The 14,226-nt window shown below is 38.8% G+C and overlaps 1 pseudogene; it reads left to right on the top strand.

The window, feature by feature from the left end:
• Positions 1-3,374: 3,374 nt before the first annotated feature.
• On the top strand, positions 3,375-13,010 carry LOC147944148 (uncharacterized; annotated as a pseudogene).
• The last annotated feature ends 1,216 nt before the right edge of the window (positions 13,011-14,226 follow it).

Raw genomic sequence — 14,226 nt, 5'->3', positions numbered from 1 at the left:
TAATACAAAACCAAAACATAAAAAATGATAATTGTAGATAAGAGGCATTGAACCTTCCTCTTTTGACATAATATATGGCACTTTTTACCAAATGTGCTAAAATATGTTTTATACAATAGATCAAACTGAAAAATTATAAAGAATGAGTGTCGGGCACTTGCTCCACCTCTATTGCACCTAGATCCGCCCCTGGTTATTGGTAAATCATTCATCGATCTCCTATGTTTGACTTGCAAGCCTTTGTGTTTCTGGTTTATAGAATAAAATAGTTTTGTAGTTTCTATAAAATCAATACTTTTTTTTTGCTTAGAAATTTGTATTCATATGTCTTGTATATAAATAATTTTCTATCTAATTAGCTAGTCTCAACTAATATTTTGTTGACAAAAAAAAAACTGATATACCCCAATAATTAGTTATTTATCGTATGAACTAGAGACACAAACAATATAAACTCTTTTTTTCAAAAAATAAAATATATATAAACTTCAAAAACAATTCTTCATTGGTAGAGAAAAGTTTTAAAGATAAAATTAGATAATAACCCGCGCTGGTAGCACGGAGAATTTTTTTTTATTTTGTTATTTGTTAATATTATGTTTATGTTGTATCATTCATTTACATGTTATATAATATAGTACTATATGGTGAATTTTGATTCATATTAAACTACTAATAGGTATGCCTGGAAACTACTACCGATACCCGTATTGGACCCATTTTTTGGTTTGTATCCGTCCCGAAAAAGGTACCCGCAGATTTAGGGTCAAGTGAAGGGTATAATAATTATATTATCATGAATAATGATCGAGTATCGGATATTAATTTAATTTTTGAGCATCTCGTTACCCGTCTCATTACCCGTTTTATTACCCGACTCATAAATACACGTTAATATTTTGTAAAATAATGTTATCAGCGTGAGGAAATATTTATGTAAATTTGGATTTGTTTGTTACAAAATAATAGTAGAAAATATATTAATTCTATATATTTTATAAAATCATATATCTAATTTACTTAAGGTCAGACTCTGATTTTGACCCGTAGTTGGTACTACTATTTTGGTTTGGTGCAATATCAAATTCGTTAATTATACATTCGGTAAAGCCAAAAAAATCCAACAAAACATGTATTGACCCGTGATTTGGTATTACAAATTGATGTGATCGTGTTTAGAGATCTTAATATACCAAATTTACAAATTGAAGTTATTGGTATAACATGTTGTATATTAATTTTATAGGTGAAAATTACAATTAGGTTATGTATATTATCAATATTATACACTTAGTATTGTTTATATAGTGAATATTATGTATAAACAATTATGTTTTAGCCAATTAAATAGTTTGTAATTATTTCCTAAGATTTATGAAACAATAAATAGAGTTTTATTATTTTGTAAACAAATCTAAACTTTTTTTGTTAGTTATTAAAATAATTAAAATATAATAGCATTTTCGTAATATGTCACATCAGAACTGGTTAAATTTTTAACAACATAGCTTAAATAAGTATATATATATATTTTAAAAATATAAACAATGTTGTATCCTAATTTTAATATATATTTGTTATTATTAAATGATTTAGATATGTAAATATTTAATCTTAGTTTTATAATTTTCTACATAGTTTGTTATTGTTTCCTAAGATTTATGAAACAATAAATAGAATATGTTTAATTATTTTATTACATAATTTTGAAATAATTTTATTATTATTTTATTAAATAATTTTGAAATTATTTAATTAATGATTTCTTGTAATCTAATAAATTAATAATTACTATTTTTTTGATAATCATTTTCAGGTTACAACAAATTAATATTAAAATTCTGTTATTATATTTTGTATTAAAATACAGTGATATTTTATGTAATATTTTATATGGAGTAGGGTTATTTGTTTAAAGGGTTGCTTAAATAAGTATATAGATTATATGAAAACCCTAATCTCAATAACGGTTTTCAATCCATTATCTTTATTAAAGAAACAAATCTGAGTAAAATAATGTTTGACTTTTGAATTTTTCCTGATTGATAAGAGTCGCATTTCCTTTGACGTAGCAGTTGGGGAAATGAAACGTCACCTTGACAATAATGTTGGAATTAAATGGTGATGACATTTGAAACATTCCCACGATGGTGAGTGTCGAAGCAAAAATATATTATCTATTAGCAGTCCTCACATATAAAATAAATTATATATAAATGAAAATAGTTTACATTTTGTGGACGAATAATTTTGTGAATACGTATATTATCTCAGTTACGATTTCTATAGTAATTACATAAAATTTTGAAGGTGGTAGACTGGTAGCGATGTCATTTTTTGTGTGGTTAAATACGTAAATGTTAAATTGTATCAAATTACACATCTTTAATTGATAAAAAACAGTTTAAAAAGTTTTCCGCAAATGAACCATATGTAGGTTGCCGAATTATTTCTAGAAAATCGAGGATAATCTCCCAATGTTAAAAGAAATAAACAATAACCTGTTTTTGTTACCGTCATCAAGTTAGTAAAATTTTCAAAAATAATATACCGAATTGAAATCTTTGTGACAAGTAGTTCAAATCTAGTCTATAATTCTTTTAATGAATATATGGGACTATAAGTATAAACACATTTAAAAATTATATTGTGTATTACTTTTGCTTTCTTATGATTGATTTATATATTTTTTAGATGAAAGGTTAAATTGTAAAAAATGACGATTGGAAAAGTGTTTTTTTTTTTTTTGCACAAACCATAATTTAAATTGTTTATCATTAAAAAAAATTAAATACTTTCTTTTAACATAAGCATATTTTTTTTTTTGGTTTAATGTTAAGAGTTACAGAAACATATTGCCATTGGTAATTTTACAAATGGGTCACGCATTTTACAAATTTTACTTTACGGTCCGATTTTGACTTTAAAAAAAAATAATATATGTTATTTAGTTACAGATTTCATATTCTAAACTTACTTAAATATTTTTTGATAATCTTTTATTCTCCCGCATTACCTGAATAATCATCAAAAACTTTAATATATTAGAGATTCAGTAAGGATGTGGACAACAAATAAATGGCTCCATAACTATGTTAGAGGATATAAATGACCCATTACAGAATGTTTCTTTTTAATACTATCATAGATTATTTTCTTGTTAATAATTTTTAAAAAGGTATTACAATGTATGAAGTCCAACTGGATTAGTCAGAAAGTATCTTAACAATGTATATATATAAAATGTGATGATGGGATCTTTATATTCTATTCTTATTTAAAATGCTTCTTCGGATCTTGAAAGGATAAAGGTTAATTTTACAAACATGTCCCTATAAAGTTAACTTTTTTATAAAGAAAAACAAATATTAGTTATGGCGGTGGCGATTGCGAACCCTAGTGACGCTAGGGATTTAGTTGTGCGGGATGAAGATGAGAATATGGAGGATGATCTTCGGCCGCCAGGAATTGCGCCAGATCGGGATCAGACATTAGCGAGAGGGTCAAGGTTGTAATGATGGAGGGGCAGTGTTGGATGATGAGTTCGTGACCTCGAGGGTGAGCTTGGAGTCCCCGAGTTGGGAAGAAGGTGAAGCGGTGATTACAGTGGGATAGGAAGTACTGGATGCGATGTGATATGATCGTGGCAAGCAAGGAGCCAGAGGCTGCAGAGCAACTGGAGGTGGTGGGAAGGATCACTCGTTCAAGAGCTAAGGAGATGGCCAAGGAAGCTCATGCACTCATAGTTGACGGGTCATTCAACTTACCAAGGATCCAAGTCTTCAACATATCCAACCTGAAGACTTCACCCGGTAATGATGAATAGGTAACTTAGGTGAGAAGTTTGTACTCTTTTTCCCATAGCTGAGTTTTGTCCCAATGGGTTTTTTCAGCATGGTTTTTAATGAGGCAAATGGATCACTATGTCGAGTTATCTAGAAGTCATTGCCAAAGGGGGAATAATGTACTTCTGTACTAGTTCAGCCGACTTCTGTACTACTACAGGTCGCCTAGACGTTTTGCTGTTTTTTCTTATTTCCTTAAAACGTCTTGTTGTTTTAGTTTTGCACTTCTTGTTGTTTGGAGTGTCGAGCCCTAGGGTGTTTAAAACCCAAAGCTACGCCTCTTTTGTTCTTTAGCGAAGAATGATGTTGTAACATGAATTGTTGATCTTTCTTCCTCAATTTGATTTCTTGAATGCGTTCTTGAATTCTGGGTTTCTAAACACTTTGTGACATAGAAACTCTTCACTTGTTTCGTTCCATACAACCACCTAAACATCTATCTCCATCAAACCATTGTTTTCTTCCTTCGATCTTCACACATCATCACCCAAAACCATCCGTTCATCATCACATTCCATCCACATCACCTGTCACTCGATTATCAGCCTTCAACAGAGTCCAATCCTAGGGGAAATCGTATCATGTGGTATCAGAGCCAACTCTGTGCCAAAGGCTGAGCGATTCTAAACCCTAATCTCGTTTGTGGTTTTAGATTTATTTCGTTTGTTTAGTTTTAGGGTTTGTCTTTTTTGTTGTTTGTTTGTGTCTAGATCGAGTTCTGTGAATTTAGGATTCAGTTTCTGTGTTTTTTTTTGAGTTTTGATTGTGTTAGGGTCGGTTTCTGTCGAAGTTTGCTCGTTATAGGGTTGGGTGTCGACCGATTCTCTTGTGGTGTCGCTCGACACTAGGTCTGTAATCGTGTATTTCTTGTTTAGATTCCGAGTCTTAGAGTTTATCTTATTTCTTTCACTTAAGGAACGTTTTACTGCGAGTTTTCTTCTTTAATTTGCAGGTACAATGGATCTTTCTCCAGAGGCTATGGAAGCTTTGAACCAAGCCATGTCCAAGCAAATAGCAGAAGCAAACAAGTTAATGTCTACTCAGTTTCAGCAACAGATGGAGCAGCTCAGTAACAAGTTTGAGAAACAGTTCAAAGACATAGCTCAAGCATCTAGTGCTTCAGAACAGAGTTCTACAGAACCGCCTAGTCCTAATGAGGCCCTTCGTTTAGCTAAAGGAAAGGCTCACTTAGGAACCTCTTCCAAGCATACACGGATCAGAACAGCTAAGTCACCTACTGGGGGAAGAGAGACTTGTTTCAATCAGAGGAGAAGCACTCAGGGTACAGAAAGAGAACAACGCAGAACCGGCAGAGATCATATACGCCCACAACGAGCTGAACAAGTAGCTGGGCATCGAATATACATTGAGTCAGATAGAGAGTATTCTGAAGAAGAAGAAGCTTCAGATCATAGTCAAGAAACAATGAGGAGAAATAGAAACAGAGATCATGGCAGGGATTATGATCCTTTGAGGCAGCAGCTGAAGCACCTTAAAATTCAGTATCCTTCTTTCCATGGAACCAATGATTCAGAAACTTATCTAGACTGGGAAAGGAAGATGGAGTCCAACTTTCAGGTTCAAGGTACTTTTGAGTTGAACAAGGTGAAGATAGCCATATCCGAATTCAATGGCTATGCTTTGTTGTGGTGGGAGCAGTTGGGGCTTACTAGACATCGACAGAGAGAGCCTGCTATCACTACATGGGAACAGTTAGTCACGCAGATGAGAAAGAAGTTTGTGCCTACACATTATCAGAGGGAGATTCTTAACAAGCTTAAGCGTCTCATTCAAGGCACTAAGTCTGTTAGAGACTATACTATCAGGAGCTGGAAACACTTATCATCAGGGCTGATCTAAGGGAAAGTGAAGACATGGTTATGTCGAGGTTTCTTGGGGGTTTAAACAGAGAGATTCAAGACAAGGTAGAGTTGCAGGACTATGAGGATGTGCAAGAAATGGTACATAAGGCAGAGCTGATTGAATCATAGATCAATAGAAAGGGAGTAAGGTCTATATTCACGCCTAACATGTCCAAGCCGAGGTAGTTCAGCAAACCCGCCTTCACCAAGGACAGCAAATCCGTGACAGCCACAGCCAAAGAGGAGGTTAAAATCGACTTCAAGCCCAAGATTAGTACCTCTACAAGTCATATTAGGTGTTTCAAATGCCAAGGAATGGGGCATTATTCCAGAGACTGTCCAAACAAGAAGATGTTTCTTCTTCAAGAAGGAGGAGATATTGTGCCAGTAGACAGTTCAGAGAGTGAATCAGAGTCTGAACTCTGTGAAGAAGGTGAACCAGCAGTCATGGGAGAGATGTTGGTAGCACGCAGAGCTTTAAGTGTTCAGGTTCATCCAGATGATAGAGGACAGCGTGAGAACCTATTTCACACACGGTGTATGGTTCAAGACAAGGTCTGCACCTTGATCGTTGATGGTGGAACTGTACTAATGCAGCTAGTGAAGAGATGGTACAGAAGCTTAATCTCAAGACTACTTCACATCCAAGACCTTATCAGCTACAGTGGTTGAACAACAAGGGTGCTTTGACAGTTTCGCAGCAAGTGATGGTATAACTAGCGATTGGGAAGTATGAGGATGAGCTGCTTTGTGATGTTATTCCAATGAAGTCAAGTCATATCCTTTTGGGAAGAACATGGCAGTTCGACAGAAGAGTGTTCCATGATGGTTACACCAACAAGCAAACGTTTGAGTTCAAAGGACGCAAGGTCACTCTTCTACCGCTTACACCCAGTGAAATCTACAAGGACCAGCTTCACATGAACCGCAAGGATACAGAGAAAGTGTCTCACAGCCTGTACATCAATCACAGCGAGTTCAACAAGCTATTTGATCCAGAGATGACCACATTCATGTTTGTGTACAAGGAAACACTCACCAGTACTAAGTCAGCAAGAGAGCTTCCACGCGAGATGATAGAGATTATAGAGGAGTATAAGGATGTGTTTCCAGAAGAGATACCTCCAGGCCTACCTCCAATTTGTGGGATAGAGCATCATATTGATTTGGTACCAGGTTCAGCTCTACCGAACAGACCAGCTTACAGAACTAATCCAGTAGAGACTAAAGAGCTTCAGAAGCAAGTAGAAGAGCTGATGAGTAAAGGACATATCCGAGAGAGTCTCAGTCCATGTGCAGTACCAGTTTTGCTTGTACCAAAGAAAGATGGATCATGGAGGATGTGTGTTGACTGCAGAGCTATTAACAACATCACAGTGAAATACAGACATCCAATTCCGAGACTAGATGACATGTTGGACGAGTTATGTGGTTCAACAGTTTTCTCAAAAATAGATTTGAAGAGTGGGTATCATTAGATCAGAATGAAGGAAGGAGATGAATGGAAAACAGCTTTCAAGACCAAGCAAGGGCTCTACGAATGGCTAGTCATGCCGTTTGGTCTCACCAATGCTCCTAGCACCTTCATGCGTTTAATGAATCATGCTCTCAGACCTTTCATAGGCATCTTCGTGGTTGTGTATTTCGACGACATACTCATGTACAGTAAAGGTCTAGAAGAACACTTGGAACACATCCGCCAAGTTCTGAATGTTCTTCGTTCTCAATCTCTCTTTGCTAATTTTTCCAAATGTTCATTCTGTACTACTGAGGTTGTTTTCCTAGGCTTTGTTGTCAGTGCAGAAGGAGTTAGAGTGGACGATGAGAAGGTCAAGGCTATCAAGGAGTGGCCAACACCCAAAAACGTGGCAGAAGTCAGGAGCTTTCATGGACTAGCAGGCTTCTACAGGCGATTTGTGCAAGACTTCAGTACTATTGCAGCGCCACTTACAGAAGTTGTCAAGAAGGATGTAGGATTCAGATGGGAGGAAGCACAAGAGCAGGCGTTTTCAACCTTAAAAGAGAAGCTTATCTCTGCCCCTATTCTTTTACTTCCTGATTTTATGAAAACTTTTGAGATTGAATGTGATGCCTCCGGAGTGGGTATAGGTGCTGTTTTGATGCAGGATAGGAAGCCAGTAGCTTACTTCAGTGAGAAGCTAGGAGGATCGACATTGAACTATCCTACATATGACAAGGAGCTGTACGCCTTAGTTCGGGCTCTTCAAACGTGGCAGCATTACCTGTGGCCCAAGGAGTTCGTTATTCACACTGATCACGAGTCCCTGAAGCATCTCAAAGGACAACAGAAGCTCAACAAGAGACATGCTAGATGGATGGAGTTCATTGAGACTTTTCCCTACACGGTTAAGTACAAGAAAGGTAAGGATAATGTAGTCGCAGATGCATTATCCAGGAGGTACACTCTCATTTCTACTTTGTCTTCTAAGTTAGAAGGTTTTGCTGAAATAGTAGGACTTTATGAGACTGACATTGATTTTGTTGAGAGCTATGGCAAATGCCATAAGTTTGCTTTTGAAAACTATTATAGGCAGGATGGATATCTGTTCTTTAAGGATAGATTGTGTATACCAAGAGGATCCATGAGAGAGCTGCTGATCAGAGAAGCTCACAAGGTGGACTAGCTGGACATTTCGGAGTGTCAAAGACTCTACTTGGACTGCAAGAACACTTCTATTGGCCTCAAATGAAGAAAGACGTTGAAAAGGTTTGTTCTAGGTGCCATATTTGCAAAATGGCGAAGGGTAAGGTACAGCCTCATGGCTTGTACACTCCTCTACCAATTCCTTCTCAACCTTGGACTCATATTTCTATGGATTTTGTTCTTAGCTTACCTCGAACCAGAAATGGTAGAGATTCTATTTTTGTTGTGGTTGACAGGTTTAGCAAGATGGCTCACTTCATTGCAAGTCACAAGACGGATGATGCTGTTATTGTAGCTAACTTGTTTTTCAGGGAAGTAGTACGCCTACATGGAATGCCTCAAGTAATTGTCTCTGACCGAGATACCAAGTTTCTAGGACACTTCTGGAGGACGTTATGGGCTAAACTAGGAACCAAGCTTTCATTCTCAACCACATGTCACCCGCAAACAGATGGACAAACCGAAGTGGTGAACAGGACGCTATCTACACTCCTCAGGACCTTAGTGAGAAGCAATCTCAAATCATGGGAAGAATGTCTCCCACATGTGGAGTTCGCATACAATCACGCTAAGCATTCTGCTACCCTATTTTCTCCTTTTGAAATTGTCTATGGTTTTAATCCACAATCATCTCTAGACTTGATTCCTTTACCTTTAAGTGTGAAGTGTAGCTTTGATGGCAAAGAAAAGGCTGAACAGGTGAGGAGGATACATGCTAAAGCTAAGGAGAACATAGAGAAAAGGACCAAGCAATATGAGAAGCATGCGAAGAAGGGAAGAAAGGAGCTCATCTTTGAAGAAGGAGACTTAGTGTCGATTCACTTACGCAAGGAAAGGTTCCCAGAAGAGAGGAAGAGCAAGCTTCTACCACGAGCTGATGGTCCATTTGAAGTCATCAAGAGGATCAATGACAACGCATATCAGATTGATCTTCAGGGTAAGTACACCATATCATCAACATTCAATGTTTCTGACTTGCTCCCTTATTATGCAGATTCCGATTTGAGGACAAATCCTTTTGAAGAGGGGGAGGATGATATGATCGTGGCAAGCAAGGAGCCAGAGGCTGCAGAGCAACCGGAGGTGGTGGGAAGGATCACTCGTTCAAGAGCTAAAGAGATGGCCAAGGAAGCTCATGCACTCATAGTTGACGGGTCATTCAACTTACCAAGGATCCAAGTCTTCAACATATCCAACCTGAAGACTTCACCCGGTAATGATGAATAGGTAACTTAGGTGAGAAGTTTGTACTCTTTTTCCCATAGCTGAGTTTTGTCCCAATGGGTTTTCTCAGCATGGTTTTTAATGAGGCAAATGGATCACTACGTCGAGTTATCTAGAAGTCATTGCCAAAGGGGGAATAATGTACTTCTGTACTAGTTCAGCCGACTTCTGTACTACTACAGGTCGCCTAGACGTTTTGCTTTTTTTTCTTATTTCCTTAAAACGTCTTGTTGTTTTAGTTTTGCACTTCTTGTTGTTTGGAGTGTCGAGCCCTAGGGTGTTTAAAACCCAAAGCTACGCCTCTTTTGTTCTTTAGCGAAGAATGATGTTGTAACATGAATTGTTGATCTTTCTTCCTCAATTTGATTTCTTGAATGCGTTCTTGAATTCAGGGTTTCTAAACACTTTGTGACATAGAAACTCTTCACTTGTTTCGTTCCATACAACCACCTAAACATCTATCTCCATCAAACCATTGTTTTCTTCCTTCAATCTTCACACATCATCACCCAAAACCATCCGTTCATCATCACATTCCATCCACATCACCTGTCACTCGGTTATCAGCCTTCAACAGAGTCCAATCCTAGGGGAAATCGTATCACGATGAATGGTTTGTACCGCTAGTGTATGATTGTGAGGGTGTTGGGTCGACACATAACGATCGCAGTTTGAGTCAGAAGTTGCGAGGATTGTGGAAACCAAAAGGAGAAATGACATTTCTTGACTTGCCAAGACAATTCTTTATGATTCGATTCAACTTGGAGGAGGATTGTCTTGAGGCGGTGTAATGACCCTCACCATGGGATAAATTTCAAAATGAAAACCCATGACCAAAGGACTTGGAAAGGACTTGGGAAGAAAGCCAGAAACCAGAGCAGAAGATTTGCCGAAGAAGTATCCGAGGAATTGTGGACAGACCAAAAGATGACCGCGACGTACCGAGGCGTACCGCAGAGTCGAGACGTACCATAGAGTCGTCCGAGATAAGCCACAATTTGAGGCCGTGCCACGACGCGAACCGTCGACAAACCGCAGAATTGCCGACCGAGCCGACAAGCTCCAAAAATTAAAAAGTTTTTGTCTCCTTAATTGGCCAATCAAAATTCATGCAAAAAGTGAAAAGCATAACCATTATGTTTTCACAAAATTGGCCAATCGAATTGCATGCAAAGAGGAGTGGGAGTCAAGGAAGAAGAAGTGGTTATTATTTAGCCAAGGAGACAAGTTGAAGAAGTGGTTATTATTTAGCCAAGGAGACAAGAGAAGAAGTGGTGATTATTTTGGCCAAGTATCACAAGTCTTCACCAAATATTTTCAAGAAGAGAAGAGGACATTCTTGAAACAAGTCTTGTGTGTTTTCACCAAGCAATATTTTGTGGCATCAAAGTGAACACTCGCTCAACATGCATTGGCGAGTGCCACCGCCTAAAGCCTTCTATATAAGCTCGCCCAACCTTCTTATTTTCTCACACCATCAAAGAGAAAAGAAAAGAAGAGGAAGAAGAGAAGGGCGAGGAAGGAGAGGAAGGAGAGGAAGAAGAGAAGAAGCGAGGAGGAGCAAGCCAAGACTATCGACCATCAAGAGTTTGCATCGAGAAGGAAATCGATTGCAACCAAGGAAAGATCCAAGGTGCTGCCAAGTGAAGAACGTCGCCAGGCATCTGATCGCCGGTTATCAGTGAGTTCAGGCGCATTCTACCGAGCTAGATGGATCCCAATGACCTCCATCTAGTAAACGGTTTGCTTGGAGTTTTAGTTGCATTCTTTACTTGATTTATCTTTGTGATCTTTCTTGTTTAAATGCATGTCTTGTGAGGTTACTCTCATTTCTAGAATCGAAATGATCTAGTAATAGAAATGGTAACTTGATAAAGAAGTTACACTGGCTGCTAGTTCGAAATGTTCTAGTGGCAAAGGAGGTAACTTAGTAAGGATACTTGTAAAATTATTAGCTTAAAAACCATAAAAACTCAAGTATCAATTTGATGAAGTCTTAATGCGTTTAGTCCGCGAGAAATTCCGGCTAGCGTAGTAAGACTAGGGTATGGCTGTCCTCAGACTAGATCCATACAGCATGCAGCCGCGACATGTAACCCATGTTCGTGAGTTGTAGGGTCTGGGACGAAGAGCTCGGAGGTTACTGGGCTCGCTATCCTGGCCAACGCTGTCTACACGACGGTGTAGCTCGAGGTGATGTTCCGGTTGCATGCCTTTGTGGTTGCAATGCGGGTGTTCACAGAATTTTGAGGAGGGGAAGCATAACGGGAAATTAAAACTTGTTTAAAACACTTTTGCTTTTATTCAAGTTTATTGCATGTTATTTGTAGTTGATTGATTGCTGCTTGATTTTATTGCTTAGCTCACTAACTTGCGCATGCTATCTCCATTGATTGATTGTTGCTTGATTGATTGATTGTTTCATTGCTTGCTTGCTTATTGATTTGGGGTTTTGGGGTTGGGGATTTATTATGATTTTACAGGAATCCTGAGCTCACTAAGTAATCTTTATGATTACTTACGGAACTGTGTTTGCCTTGCAGGAAACCCTAGAGAGAACTAGAGGACGTGGTGGACGTTAGTAACCCGGAGTAGTTTTTGTGTATATTTGTAAAACAAAGTATGTTATTTTGTAATCGACCTTTGTCTCTAAGCCTTGAACTCGAACTCTTTAAAACTTTTGGTTTCTTTTTGTAATAAACCTTTTTACTTATTTAATATATTCGGATTTTCCATTCGTACGAGTCATAACCGATATAGACTTTGTCCGAGTCGGCGCAACGCCTGGGATGTCTCAAGGGTTGTAAAGCCTAAAAGATGTCCCATGCGGTATGAAGCGCCGCAGTCGGACTGGCTAAGGGTCCTGATGTGTTCTTGAACCTTGGCCGGATCGTTGGTGGACGTTTCCAAAGTAGCGTCCCAAGGCGGCCCGTGGCCTGTCCGGCCATAGGACGGTTCGGGGGCGTTACATGAGGTGAATGGTGGACCTTGGCGAGTGTTTGGGAGTATGCTAATGGTACATGCTTGGTCTCCAGAATTCGATCCATTGCGTGATGAGATCAACACGGCGCCGGTGTGGGTGACAATCTCGCATCTGCCACTGAATTTCTATCACCGGGCAATCTTGTCAAGGATATATGAGGGGTTGGGAAAGCCAATTAAGGTGGATTTAACGATGTTGCGTATGGAAAGAGCATGTTTTGCTTGGGTGTGTGTAGAAATCGATTTGAGGGAGCCATTGAAGGGTACCGTCATGGTGATAAGAAGAGGTACTATGTCTCTTACGAAGGCTTTAATACCATTTGTTCCTCCTGTGGCGTCTTTGGTCATTTGAGTAGTGTATGCCCTAAGCGAGCCTCATATCTAAGTATCCAAAGGATAGATTCAGGGATTGAGGAGAGCCCTCTGAGGTAGCAGTCAACCACTGACGGGTTCACAGAGGTGAGAGGGTCGGGGGGAAAAGGGGCTTTTCAGAGCGCATCGGTTGTGTTTGTAGTAGGGGGTTCAGGATCAAAGACTGAAATGAAGGCAGTAGAAAAGGTGTGTGAGAGGGTCAATACGATGGTGTTGTCCAACAGTTTTAGTGGTTTGGATCAGGATATGAGGAGTGAAGGGATAACTGGAGACGAGAATAAAGAGAATGAGAATACTCTGAATGTCCTGGGACAAGGACTTGGAGTAAATGGGAGTAAGGATAAAAAGAGTGATGGTAAGGGACTCTACGGGAGGACATGTAGCGGTGGTACTGAGGTTGATAAGAAGGTGGTGTTAGCAGACCAGGAAAGAATGCGGGGTTGAGGGGGAAGGGGTCGAAGAGTAACACGTCGACTAAAGGTCTATTTTTGGGGCCTACACGGGGGGACACATGGGTTAGCCCTGGGACCAAATATCCGGATCCGGTTTCGGATCCAAAAAACTGGATATCCGGTCAGACGGATTCAGATGTGGATAGTGAAATTACAAATTCGGGTGGATCCGGATACGGATTCAGATATTAGAATAGTTTTGGGCCGGATATCTGGATCCGGTCCATATATATATTTTTAAAAAGTTTTTCCCGAATAAAGAAAATAGATCTATATGATTATCTCTTGCAAGCCCATAATTTTAAAAGCCCACAAGAAAAACTAGGGTTTAACCCTTCACCGTCTTGCATCGTGCGTGTGTGTTTTTTTAATCTTTTGGATCTCTGATTTTCTCCTTCTTGGTAGTATTTCTAAGCAAATTTCGTCACACCAGGATGAGTTTCAAGTCCGTTGGTAGCGGCTGATCGCTCTGTTGTGGGAATCTGATAGAAAAAGGTGATAGTTGTTGAATCTTCCATGATGGAAAAAAGGAAGAACTGGCGGGGTAATGAGAAAGAGGATGGTGGAACAGTGAGGAAGAGGACAAAGATGATTTTGGTGATGAAAGTATAGATAGAAGGGAAAAGATCTCGAAGAAACAACGGATTCGGATATCCAGCGGATATTCAGATTTTTTACGGATATTCAAAACCCAGATATCCAGGGTCGGCGGATACGGATCCGAATACCAAATTAATGAATCTGCCGGATCCGGATACCTAAAAAAAACCCGGATATTCGGATCCATCTCAGGCCTAACATGGGTTATACCTACTGGTAAGCGA

The sequence above is a fragment of the Camelina sativa genome, chromosome 5, assembly GCF_030686135.1.
Source record: "Camelina sativa cultivar CO46 ecotype springtype chromosome 5, ASM3068613v1".
NCBI lineage: Eukaryota > Viridiplantae > Streptophyta > Magnoliopsida > Brassicales > Brassicaceae > Camelina > Camelina sativa.
Note: the sequence above shows the minus strand (reverse complement) of the source record. Positions and strands in the feature narration are given on the sequence as shown.